This window comes from Canis aureus, chromosome 4 (genome assembly GCF_053574225.1).
Source record: "Canis aureus isolate CA01 chromosome 4, VMU_Caureus_v.1.0, whole genome shotgun sequence".
Lineage (NCBI taxonomy): Eukaryota > Metazoa > Chordata > Mammalia > Carnivora > Canidae > Canis > Canis aureus.
This window is the reverse complement of record NC_135614.1, coordinates 58767189-58779554: the sequence shown is the minus strand read 5'-3', so window position 1 is coordinate 58779554 and position 12366 is coordinate 58767189. Positions and strand designations below refer to the sequence as shown.

At 35.4% G+C, this 12366-nt stretch overlaps 1 protein-coding gene across 31 annotated transcripts in view; it reads left to right on the top strand.

Moving 5' to 3' along the window:
- The window catches only part of LOC144312780 (uncharacterized), a 740032-nt gene that overhangs the window by 588245 nt on the left and 139421 nt on the right, over window positions 1–12366 (top strand). For 3 of the 31 annotated variants that reach the window (XR_013378378.1, XR_013378365.1, XR_013378387.1), the window contains exon 1: window positions 5202–5533. The exons of 6 other annotated variants lie outside the window; for them this stretch is intronic. The gene's annotated coding sequence lies outside the window, so the exon portion shown is untranslated. Of the gene's footprint in view, window positions 1–5179; window positions 5534–5585; window positions 6121–12027; window positions 12170–12366 lie in introns of those variants that run through there. 22 more of the 31 variants (XR_013378372.1, XR_013378370.1, XR_013378364.1 and 19 more) reach the window with 16 other exon arrangements.

The window sequence follows — 12366 nt, the reverse complement described above, 5'->3', positions numbered from 1 at the left end:
ATCTGATTGAATAAATGGTATATCTATACAATAGTTATACCATACAAAAAATAAAGGGAGAAAAATGTTGACATACAAATAGAGAGTCCTCCCCAAGCTCTATTGTCAAATGGAAAAACAAGAACAGTAGGTAGGTAGGTAAATGTGATAGTTAATCTGATGTGTCGTGTCCCCTTGGCTAGGCTATGGTACCCAGTTGTGGGGTCAAATACTCTAGATACTGCTCTGAAAGCATTTTATAGATGTGGCAACATTTACAATCAGTTGGCTTTTTTTTTTTTTTAAGATTTTATTTATTCATGAGAGACACAGAAAGGCAGAGACATAGGCAGAGGGAGAAGCAGGCTCCCTGTGGAGAGACTGATGTAAGACTCAATCCCATGACCCCAGGATCATGTCCTGAGCCATCCAGGCATCCCGAGTCAGTTGGCTTTAAGCAAATCTGATTGGATGAGGCTCACCCACATTATAGAGGATAATCAGTTGAAGGCCTTCAAAGTCAGGCTTCCTGGAGAAGGAATTACACCTCTGGATGGTAACATAGAGTTCCGTCCTGAATTTCCTGCCTGCTGGCCTGCCTTACAGATTTCAGATTTAAAACTGCAGCATCAACTCTGACTTAACTTTCTGGGCTGCCAATTGTATATATCCTATAGGTTTTGTTTCTCTGGAGAACCTTACTGATATAGTAGAAAAATAGATTGATAGCGTATGCTGCCTTTTGTTTATAAGATGAAATCCCAGAAGGATAAGCTAGAAACTGCCTCCTAAAAATAATAATAAAGATCAGCCACAAGAGGTAATGGAAACAGAGAATGAAAATAAGACCTAGAAATATATGTAATATACTTAATAAATCTGTGTTTTATTGATATATAACTTTTTACTTTCTATTTTGGTATTATGTAAGGTATCATCTCTTGATGAAGTTAACTTAAAAACATCCTTGCACAAGTATGACTAATTAGCTAGTTTTATTTTGACTTTTATAAAAATGGGCCCATGCTTGTTTTGCAACTTGCTTTTTTTCCTCTAAAGTATCTTTTCCTGATATTCATATTTATACCTGTTTATTACTTTTTCACCTACTGTATGGCATTGCATTGTAATAACCCCCACAATTTTTCAATTCTCCCCTTGATTATACTACCATTAAAATAGTTGAGCAGAATTATTGCACAAGGGCAAGAGTTTACCTAGAACTTCCCTGGGGCCAATCTGACAGGAAGTCTAGAAGAGTTTTGAACCCAATTAAAAACAAAACAAACTAGTGGATCTTGTAATCTATTTCTTTAAAAATGTATTAAAAAGCTAGAGTTATATAGAACTTTAAGACAATTAATTTGTACCAATTTGTAAATTTTGTGTTGTCTTTGTATGTCCTGTATTTTCAAAATATTACATGAAATATGTAGTTAAAATTCTTGCTACCTCACTAATTTTATTGTATTTTTTTAATCAAAGCATATAATGATTGAATAAACCACATTTTCATTTTCTTTTCAGTGACTGAAGGAATCCTGGACAATTTTATCAAATTACTTATAACCAAGTAATTAATGTAGTAGAAGACATAGGAAATATAAATCCTATATTGAGTTGAATTAAAGCCAAAAACAATAAAAAATGTCCCCAGAGTGACTATTTTCCAAACTCAAATGCATGCTATGTATGATATAGTCAAGGAAGGCTTTGTCCTGTTCCTATTCATTCCTTTTTGCTGTTTCCATTCTTTCTTGCTCTCTTCTTGGTGAAAATTACCACTATGAGTGGCCGTGTAGATGTCTCTCTTCTCCTTAAAAACAAAATTCTACCTTCAGTGTAAGAGTCCTATGAGATTTTTTCTTTTCTTCTTGGCATTAACTTACACATTAACTGAGTTAATAATATTTCCATTAGGCATGAGTATAGAACATTATACTAGGGATTATGTGTAAGGAATATTTTCCTTAAGAAAAGTAACTGTGGGGACGCCTGGGTGGCTCAGCAGTTGAGCGTCTGCCTTTGGCTCAGGTTGTGATCCCGGGGTCCAGGATCGAGGCCCTCCATCGGGCTCCTTGCAGTGGAGCCTGCTTCTCTAGGTCTCTGCCATTCTCTCTTTCCCCCTGTGTGTGTGTGTGTGTGTGTGCGTGTGTGTGTGTGTGTGTGTGTGTCATGAATAAATAAATAAAATCTTTAAAAAAGATAACTGTGACTGCAATTTTTATTTTTTTACATAAAAATATTCTAATGATGTCTAATTGCTTTCCTCAGTTTCTCCACCTATTCTAAAAAGAAAAGAAAATGTAAACCCTTACTTACTTGTGGGTCAGTGATCTTACTTGTGGGTTAGTGAAAACACAAATTTAAAAAAAATAACTAATACTTAAAAAACAAAAGTTGTCAAATAGCCCCCCCAAAAGTTTTCTCCTTACAACTCCCTTTTTTTTTTTTTAGAATTACATAATTTTAAGAACATTAGTCATTTGATTTCATTACCCACAGGAAACTAAATATAGCAAGTTGTAACTAGGGTTAGACACATTCCCCCTCACAAGAGAAAGCTGGTAAGTGAGGGTCAAGGAAAGGAGGGGCAGGGAAGACATAAGAACAATAATTTGAGTCTCCTAAATAAGGGGCAAACAGTTGTCTACATAGTGGTCTCTGGGTTTTGAAGAAAACTATTGTACATAGTTGGTTCTCAGTTTAGATTAGGAAACCATCCCTGAACTCTTCACCACCTTCCTTACCCACACCTAAAGATCCCTTATTACAGCGTTTATCACTGTATCATCGCTTCGTGGTTATTTGCAGTTGCTACCACTATGTTACTGGCAAGCCCGTGGCATTCTTTACAGTGTGGTTTTCCCAGTCTCTGATAGTGTTTATTACAATAAATGTATTAAAAGAATAAATGAATGTTCACCATATTGACTGAGTCCATAAGATTTCAATTGAACTAAAGGAATTATAGAACTGAAAGATAACTCATAGAAAAATTGGTCTGTCCATTATTTCCCTTTCATTGCTCTTGTTTCTCTCAGCTAAAAGATTCCTGCTTTCCCTTGATGCAAAAGGAAAGACTTTTTAATCATAAAAATGGGGAAATAGAAAAATGAGAGTCCACAATAATGAAAGACTGGCAGGAGGGGGATGTAGGAGAGGCTTCAATATGGTAAGTCTAGATCTGAAAATAAATGTGCGTGTGGCCTTTCAAGTAACATCTAGATAAGGGAGGCAACATACTGTAGTATTTAAGAACTCTGTTATTTACTAGACTCATGAGAGAATGTGTACGTTCTTTTGATGATCTCCCTAAAGATTTTGTAGGTTCTCATAATGTTTGCTATAATCTAGTCACTGCAGCTTATAATGTTTCTCTGTAGACTGAACTACAGAAAAGCCCTTAGCACCAACTCTTTGTACCATGGTATTAGAAAGTGTACACACATAGATAATGAAAGAAGAACATGGCTGTGATAATGAAGTATCTTAGGAAAAGAACAGACTGATTTGTTCCTGAGATGATAATTAAAAATGATGGTGATGATGCCATTAGAAGCAATAGGAATTTGACAGATTAATTTTTTTGGTGATTTTTATGTAATTAAGATATTGAGCATGGTTGATGAGCTGGGGCTGCTGGATCAAACCCTTCATGCATAATCTGATTATACATAGATTGTGTAAAGGTGGCATGCTGATGTAATTTATGGATGAAAAACATTTTGTTAGTATTTCAAAATAATGGGTTGCTAGAAGTGAAATAGCAGAGTAAAAAGGATTTTCAATGCCATTTTGTTTAATCCTGCCAAATTGCCTCTCCATAAATGTCATTCTGCTCTATTATCCTACCAATCATGAAAGAAAAAAAAATTAAGTCTAAAATGTCTAATTTTCACTAAAAACATAGTGGTTTCTTTATGTCCAAATTACAGTTGTTTCTTTTTCACACATTTGTAATCATTTACATAGGGTGAGCATAACTATGGTATCTAATTGAGTCCTAAGTGCCAGTATTTCCTGCTGAGAACAAGATCTGTACTGGTGAGGGGGGAACATCGGAGAAACACTGCCGTGTGTAACCCAGGAAGTGGAATTAGTTGAGGATAGATGCATTCAGTGGCATGCATCCTATTCTTCCTATTATGTTGCTCCTTCTCAAAATTGAGATTCTGCTTCTTAAATCCATTCCCACTCTTTTGAGGATCTCTTTAAGTGTGCTGGATTCCTGGTTATCCTTAGAAGTGCAGCTCGTTTATTCAGTTGCTTTGCTGGTACTCAAGCATACTAATAAGGCTTTTGTGAAATGTCAGCAGTCACAGACCATCTCTGGACTCATCCTGTGATTAGTGAATTTGCTGGCAGCCTTCATAGTTCCTTTTGGAGAAAAATTAAGTGTTACAGTAACCATAGTAGCATTTGTAGCTATGGACCGAGAATTAAGGTTATTGATTACTGTATTGGATTTAGAAACTTCCATGTGAATTCATGCATGTTTCTTAATGTGTTTGTTTTGTATGGAATAAAAGAATTTTAAAAATCCCATACCTACTTCTTTATTCCATAGGAAAAAAAATGACAAAAATGAAAGTGCTTAAGAGGTTTCCTGCCCCGCCCCCCCCCCCCCCCCCCGAGCCATTTCAACTAAGAGGTATTGAAAATCTCCTATAAGCCAATCACTAGGGAAATATCAAGATGAAACCCTATCTCTGCCATCAAGGAGCTAGTCTAGTAGGAAAGACAAATGTTTCAACCAATATTATAATATGGTATAGGGATAAAAAATGGGTAGCAGAGGTAGAGCTATAACTACATCCAACTTAGAGGTGGCAGGATGAAAAGACGTCTTTTCAAGCATATTTAAAAATCTTGAGATATGAGGGTGTTTGGCATAGCATGGTTGAGAAAAATTTGGCATAGCATGGTTGAGAAAAAGGCACAGATGGTCTTTGGCAGGTATGTTAGTTTTCTAACGCGGTGTGCCGAGTTACCACAAACAGCGTGTACAATGCCTGGCTATCATCACAGGTTTGGCTTATCTGGCTCATTGGCCCAGGCTCTCCCAAGCCTGAATTCCAGGTCATCCAGCTTCGACGCACTCCTCTGAGGCTTGAGTCCTCTTCCGAACTCATAAGGTTGCTGGCAAAATTCAGTTGCATGTGATTCTAAGACTGAGGTTCCCACTTTCTTGGTGATGGTCAGCCAGTAGCTCTTCTTGGCTCCCAGAGGTCCCCCACAGTTCTTTGCCAGGTGGCTTCGCCCCTAGGCAGTTCACACCGTCACTGATTCTTCCAGGGAGGAAGAGGACCTCCCTACTAGGATTTCCCAGCCTTCGAAAGGGCTCCTGCCTGATGACGAGGTCCACCTAGGATGGTCTCCCTCTTGATGAACTCATAATCAACAGTTTGGGCGTTTACTTTGAACTACAAAATCTCCTCAGCTTTACCATGTAATGTAGCCTAATCACAGGAGTGATGTCTCCCTACGTTTGCCATCTTCTGGGGTTGGAAGAAAGTTCCTGCCCATACTCAAGGGAAGAAGGTCATAGAAGGTATAAGTTCCAATGGGTCATCTTAGAATTCTGCGTACTGGGGTGGGTAGACTTGAATAGTAACAGGGTTGAATCCTAAGAGCTCTTGTTCAAAGGAGGCAGGGATCCTATAGATAATGTTGAGTTACTGTTAGATTTCATCCAAGGAGGCATGGAATTTAATAGAGTAAAAGATAATTTATTTGGCTGCGTGAAGAATGGTTTGACGGTGAAGCTGGATGAGAGGCAATTAGGAATTAACTCAGGATGGCCTCCAGAGTACAGTGTCAGCTATGGCCACAGAGACTGGCAGGAGAGAGAATTACTAGGAATATTTAGAAGGGAGAATAGTACAGTAATTAATGAGTGATAAGATGGTGGCCAACACCATAACTGCCCTTAGCTGCTATTTCTCAAGATCAAGACTTTATTCTAAGGAGCCAAATGGAGTATGAAATAAGTCTAGAGAGGAGACTGATATATCTTATGATATAATGTTAATAGATTTTAATTTAAAAATTTATAGTGTATGTTTAATTAGGCTGTATTTATGTAGTATTCCATATTCCCAAAGAAACCTGTTTTTTCCAAAGAAACCTTTGACACGGGTAAGTAAAATACATATTAAGCCATGACAGCAAATAGATTTTTTATAACATTTAGATCAATACAATTTCAATTTGCATAAGAGTTGCAAGAACAGTACAAGAAATTCCTGTATGCTCATTATCCACATTCACCAGTTCGCATTTTGCACTATTTGCTTCATTAATCTCTCTACATGGTGATAGGGATATACATTTTTTTTTTAACAATTCCAGGGTAATTTGTGGACAGCATGCCTATTTACCCTTAAATATTTTAGTGTCATTTCCTACAGACAAGGCATCAATTTGATAGTATTCTGTGAAGGATATTTTCATCTATGTTCATAAGAGATGCTAACTGGCAGTATTTTTTTTTCTTTAATGGCTTTGATTTTTTTTTTAAAGAAAGTATATCAAGTTGAAAAGGAAATTTTATAAACAAATTTGTGTAATGTTGGTATCATTTTGTGCTTAAATGTTTGTTTGTTTTTTTAAGATTTTATTTATTTATTCATGAGAGACACAGAGAGGCAGAGACACAGGGCAGAGGGAGGATAAGTAGGCTTCATGTGGAATCACGCCCTGAGGTGAAGGCAGATGCTCAACTGCTGAGTCCCAGGCGTCCCTTGTGCTTAAATGTTTGATAGTATTCACTAGTTCGATAATCTGGGCATAGAATTTTTCTTTGGAGAAAGTTTTTAATAATGTTATTACTAGACTAAAGAGTCTTCATCTATTTAGTTTGTGTGTGTTTTATCAGTTCTGATTTTTCAAGGAATTGGTCTATTGCTTTTTTGTTCTTGGATTTGCATAATTTTTCCTGTTCCTTTATTAGCTTTTTTTAACTTTTTAATTTGAGGTAATTTCAGATTTAAATGAAAGTCGCAAAAATAATGCAGATAATAACTGCATAACATTCGCTCAGTTCCCCAAATGTTAAAATTTTAACACATTTGCTTTGTTTTCTCTTTCCCTCATTTTTATACATGCATACTTATAAGATGTAACATAAATATTTATAACATAAGTATAAATATTTTCCTGAGTTCAGTACTGTGCACTAAGTTACAGATATGATAGCCACTTATCCCTAAACAAATCAGTATGTATTTCTTAAAAAACAAGGATCTTCTCTCTTATAACCACAATGCAATTTTCAAAATCAGAAAATGAATGTTGATACAGTACTATTATCTCTATGTAGACCAACTATTTCACTAAATATTTTTTACAGAAAAAGGCATAAAAATTCCCAAACCCAAATTCTGTTACAAATCCTAATCCAAGATTACATATTTCACTAGTTGTCAAATCTCTGAAGACTAAAATCTCCTTTAATCTGGAATAGTGCCTTAACCTTTGTCTTTTGTGACCTTCATGTTTTTGTAGAATGACTCAGTTTCTCTCTTCAAAAAATATTTTTCTTGTTACTAGATTTTGGTTAAAAGTTTTTGTAAGAAATGTCTCAAATGATGTATCCTTTTCAGCAAATCAAATCAATAGGCATGCAGAATCTACTGGAATCCTTCATGGTTCTGCCAACTTTGATCACTTGGCTTTGTGGGTGTCTACAAATTTTCTCCACCAAAAAATTACTACTTTTCCTTTTGTAAAGAAGTGAAATAATATGTTGAGATTCTGAGAATATTTCGCTTTTTATTAAATATCCACCTGTTAGTTTTAGCACCAATCAGTGATTCTAGCCTGGAACTGTTATTACTATGGCAATTACCCAATCGTAGTTTTGGGTCCCATCATCCCCTCTACATTTTAGTTGAAATTGTACTATAATTAGAGTATTTTTGCATCTCCCCCATTGATTTTTCACATTAATTTATGTGTGGATAGTCCTTTCTATGCTAACAAGCACTATAACTTCCTGGTTTTGCTCACATTTTCTCAGATTTGGCTGGGAAAAGTCCCTATCAACTTGTTTCTATGTCTTTGATATATACTAATTTTTCTTTCAGCACTTTTGAACTTTGGTAATTTCCAGATTCCTATACTTTGCCTCTGCAGCCCTAGAGTCAGCCCTTTCTCCAGGGTCCTACAGTTGTGAATGGTATTTACAAACTATAATCTGGACATGACCTGTTCTTTGCTACTGGATGCCATTGCTTGTAAACTTAAGGAGATACGTGTGTATGTGTATGTATGTAGATACGTAGGCATAGCCGCATCTATATTGAAAACTGAGTTCATATAGATACTTCCAATTCCACAGGATTCATTCTATGGGGAAGCTGCTTCCATTTTCCTAGTTAACTTCCTTGACATTGAGAACACTGATTCTCATTATCCAAAAAACACTTACTTCCTCAATACTACAGTATACGTAACTTTAGTATTTATTAGTATTTAATGCTAAATTAAGCAAATATAGTATTGTGAAAGCTGAAAAATATATCTGTCCTAGAGTTTAACATTTGTTTACTGTTCTTGTTTTTAGCTTGAGGGTATAGAATGAAATAAAGTATTCAAAAGTTAATTGGGGATAGTTCATTTTTCTTCAGTGTGATTGTTATTCTTTTGAATGACCGGTTCATTTGTTGCTGTTTTTATCCTACCTTGTCCTCCTCCCATCTTTGTTGATTTTATTTATAAGTATATTAAAAATAATATGGTTTTACAAGTCAGGACTATACAAAAAATTATACTTAGAATGAATCATTCCTCCTACCTCTGCCATCCATTTTATCCAGTTCCCATCCCCCATTCCCTTCCATCTTGGACCTACACTGTAGGTAACTAATCTCTTTCATTTCTGGTTTATCTTTTCTATGTTTCTTTTTGTGCAAATGAGATTTATGTAAGTTTTATTTCTCCTTTCTTACACAAAGGAAGTCTACAGTAGTTTCTCTGCACTTTGACTTTTTTTTTTTTTTTTTAAGTAACACTGTATTCTTGTTATCCTAATAGCTATAGGGTTTGTAGTGACATTTTCTCTCATTCCTCAGGTTATAATTGTGCCTTCTCTCTTTTTTCAGTCATTTCGTGAGGAGTTAATCAGTTTTAACTTTTCCAAGAACTTGCTTTGGGCTTTAACTTTTTCTATGTGTTCTTACCTATAGCATTTCCTTTCTTCTACTTGTGTTGGATTTATATTGCCTAGCTTTTTAGAATGGAAACAGATTGTTGATCATAAATTAACTTCCTTTCTATATAAGCATTTGAGGTCACAGGTGTCTCACTAACCACTGCTTTAGCTACATTCAACAAATCTTGATATTTTGAAATACTTTTTAGTTTCTCTGTAACTCCTTTCATCCATGGATTATTTCTATGTGTATGTTTAATTTTCAAGTATAGAGGGCTTTTGACTGGTAAATGTATAAAGAAGATGTGGTGTACAGTGGAATTTTTCTCAGCCATCAAAAGAAATCTTGCCATTTTGCAAGTGCATGGATGGAGCTAAGTGTATTATGCTAAGTAAAATAAGTCCGAGAAAGACAAAATATATGATTTCACTCATGTGGAATTTAAGAAAGAAAACAGATAAACATATGGGAAAGGGGGAAATTAAAAAAATAAAATAAAAGAGGGAAGAAAACAAGCCATAAGAGACTCATAATAGAGAGCAAACAGGGTTGAGAGAGGGAGGTGAGTGGGGGATGGGCTAGATGGGGGATGGGTATTAAGAAAGGCACTTGTCATGAGCACTGGGTGTTGTATATAAGTGATGAATCCCTGAATTCTACTCCAGTAGAATTCTAGTCTCTGTGTGTGACTATCATAAATAAATAAATAAATAAAAATTTAAAAAAATGAATTCTACTCCAGAAACCAAGGTTACACTGTATGTAAACTACTTAAAAATTTAAATAAATAAATAAATAAATAAATAAATAAATAAATAAATAAGATAAATAAATATCTTTTACTGATTTCTAATTTAATTCTGTGGCCAGAGAAGACTTTTTGAATTTTTTTTTAATTTTTATTTATTTATTTATTTATGATAGTCACAGAGAGAGAGAGAGAGGCAGAGACATAGGCAGAGGGAGAAGCAGGCTCCATGCACCGGGAGCCCGACGTGGGATTCGATTCCGGGTCTCCAGGATCGTGCCCTGGGCCAAAGGCAGGCGCCAAACCACTGCGCCACCCAGGGATCCCGGAGAACACTTTTTAAATACATCCATCTTTTAAAACTTGATGAGAAAATGTTCTTTCATGGCCCAATATATACTTTTTTGAACATTCTTTTTTTTTTTTTTTAACATTCTATGTGCTCTTGAATGTGCAGTTTACAGTTAATGTAGTGCTCTGTAATGTTATCTAGGTCAAAGTGATTAATGCTCAGATTTTCTATGCTCTTCTGACTTTGATTTGATTGCTCTGTAAGTCACACAAAGAGGAACGTTAAAGTTACTAATGAGTATTTAGGATTTGTCTATTTTTCCCTTTAGGTCTTTAAATTTTGCTTGATGTTTTTTGAAGGCCTTTTAATAGGCACATAAATTTATGATGTCTTCCTAGAAAACTACCAGTTTTATTACTATGAAATATTCTTCTTCTCTCTTGTACTCCTTGGCTTGAATCCCATTTTGTTTGCTATTAATATAGTCACTCCAGCTTTATTATGTTTATATGCATAGTAAATCACTTTTCATTCTTTTACTTTTAAATTGTCTATTTTAATTTAAATGGCATCATTTGTAGGCAGCATGTAGTTCTTCTTATATACAATCAGTATTTTTTCACCGTTAACTGGAGTATTCAGTCCATTTTTGTTTAATGTAATTATTGATAAGGTAGATTTAAGTGTATCATTTCTGTTTCCATTAGTTCAGACTAGCTGGCTTATATATTTATTTACAGTTTGCGTATTCTTTCCTGACTATTTTTAGGCTAACAATTTTAGTAGTCCATTTTATTGGCTATTTATTTATTTGTTTGTTTGTTTATTTATTTTTAAAGGTATTATTTATTTATTTTGTTATTTAAAGGTTTATTTATTTATTTATTTTTAAAAGTTTTATTCATGAGACACACACAGAGAGAGAGAGAGAGAGAGAGAGGCAGAGACACAGACAGAGGGAGAAGCAGGCTCCATGCAAGGAGCCTGATGTGGGACTTGATCCCGGGACTCCAGGATCATGCCCTGGGCTGAAGGCACGCGCTAAACTGCTGAGCCACCCAGGGATCCCCATTATTGGCTTTTTAGCTATGTATGTACTTTAGCTATATGTTTTTGATAGTTGCCCTAGAGACTACAATATGCACAGCCTAATCTATCACAGCCTATTAGAGTTATCTCTTAGATATCTATGTAAAACTTAAAACATCATTGTTCTATTTGCCCATTCATCCTTGGGGATGTTAACATACATAGCACACCTAGGATATGCTGTATGATACACATCTATGATACAGCACTATACATTAGTGTTTAAGTGTTAAAATTGTTCATTTAAGTAGTCACGTGTCTTTTAAGTTAAGAGAAGAATACACAGATTTTTAATACCTACAAATATATTTATGATTTATGGTGATCTGCATTAGTTTCTGTAATCCTAAATTTTAATCTATTATTTTTCCTAAATTTTTTTTCTTTCTTTTTTTTTTTATTTATTTTTGATAGTCACACACACAGAGAGAGAGAGGCAGAGACACAGGCAGAGGGAGAAGCAGGCTCCATGCACCGGGAGCCCGAAGTGGGATTCTATCCCGGGTATCCAGGATCGCGCCCTGGGCCAAAGGCAGGCACTAAACCGCTGCGCCACCCAGGGATCCCCATTTTTCCTAAATTTTAACAACATGATTTACTATTCCTTGAATTGCCGATCTGCTGTAATAAATTCTTATAGTTCCAACTTATCTGAAAATATCTTTATTTTGCCCTCATTTTGAAGGTGATTTTTGCTGGGCATAGGATTCAGGGTAAAATAAGTCTTCTTTTAACAGTTTAAACTTCTTTTCTTTGTCTAGCCTCCTTTGAAGAGACACCAGCTATCATTCTCATTGATGGGAACTGTAATATCTCGTGCATGTCATTTATGTTTTCTCTCTGGCTACTTTGAGGATATCTGCTTATCTTTAGTTTTCAGAAGTTGGATTACAATATGCCTAGGTATGGTTTTCTTTGTAATTATCCTGATTGCAATTTGATGAGTTTTTTTGATCTGCAAGTTTGTTTTATTTCCCAGTTTAGGGGAGTTTTTGACCACTTCCCCTCCCCCCATATTCTCCTGTCTTATTTTTCTCTTACCTACTCTGGAATGCTCCTCCCCACACCCCTTACCCACCTATACATGGTAAACCAAATTG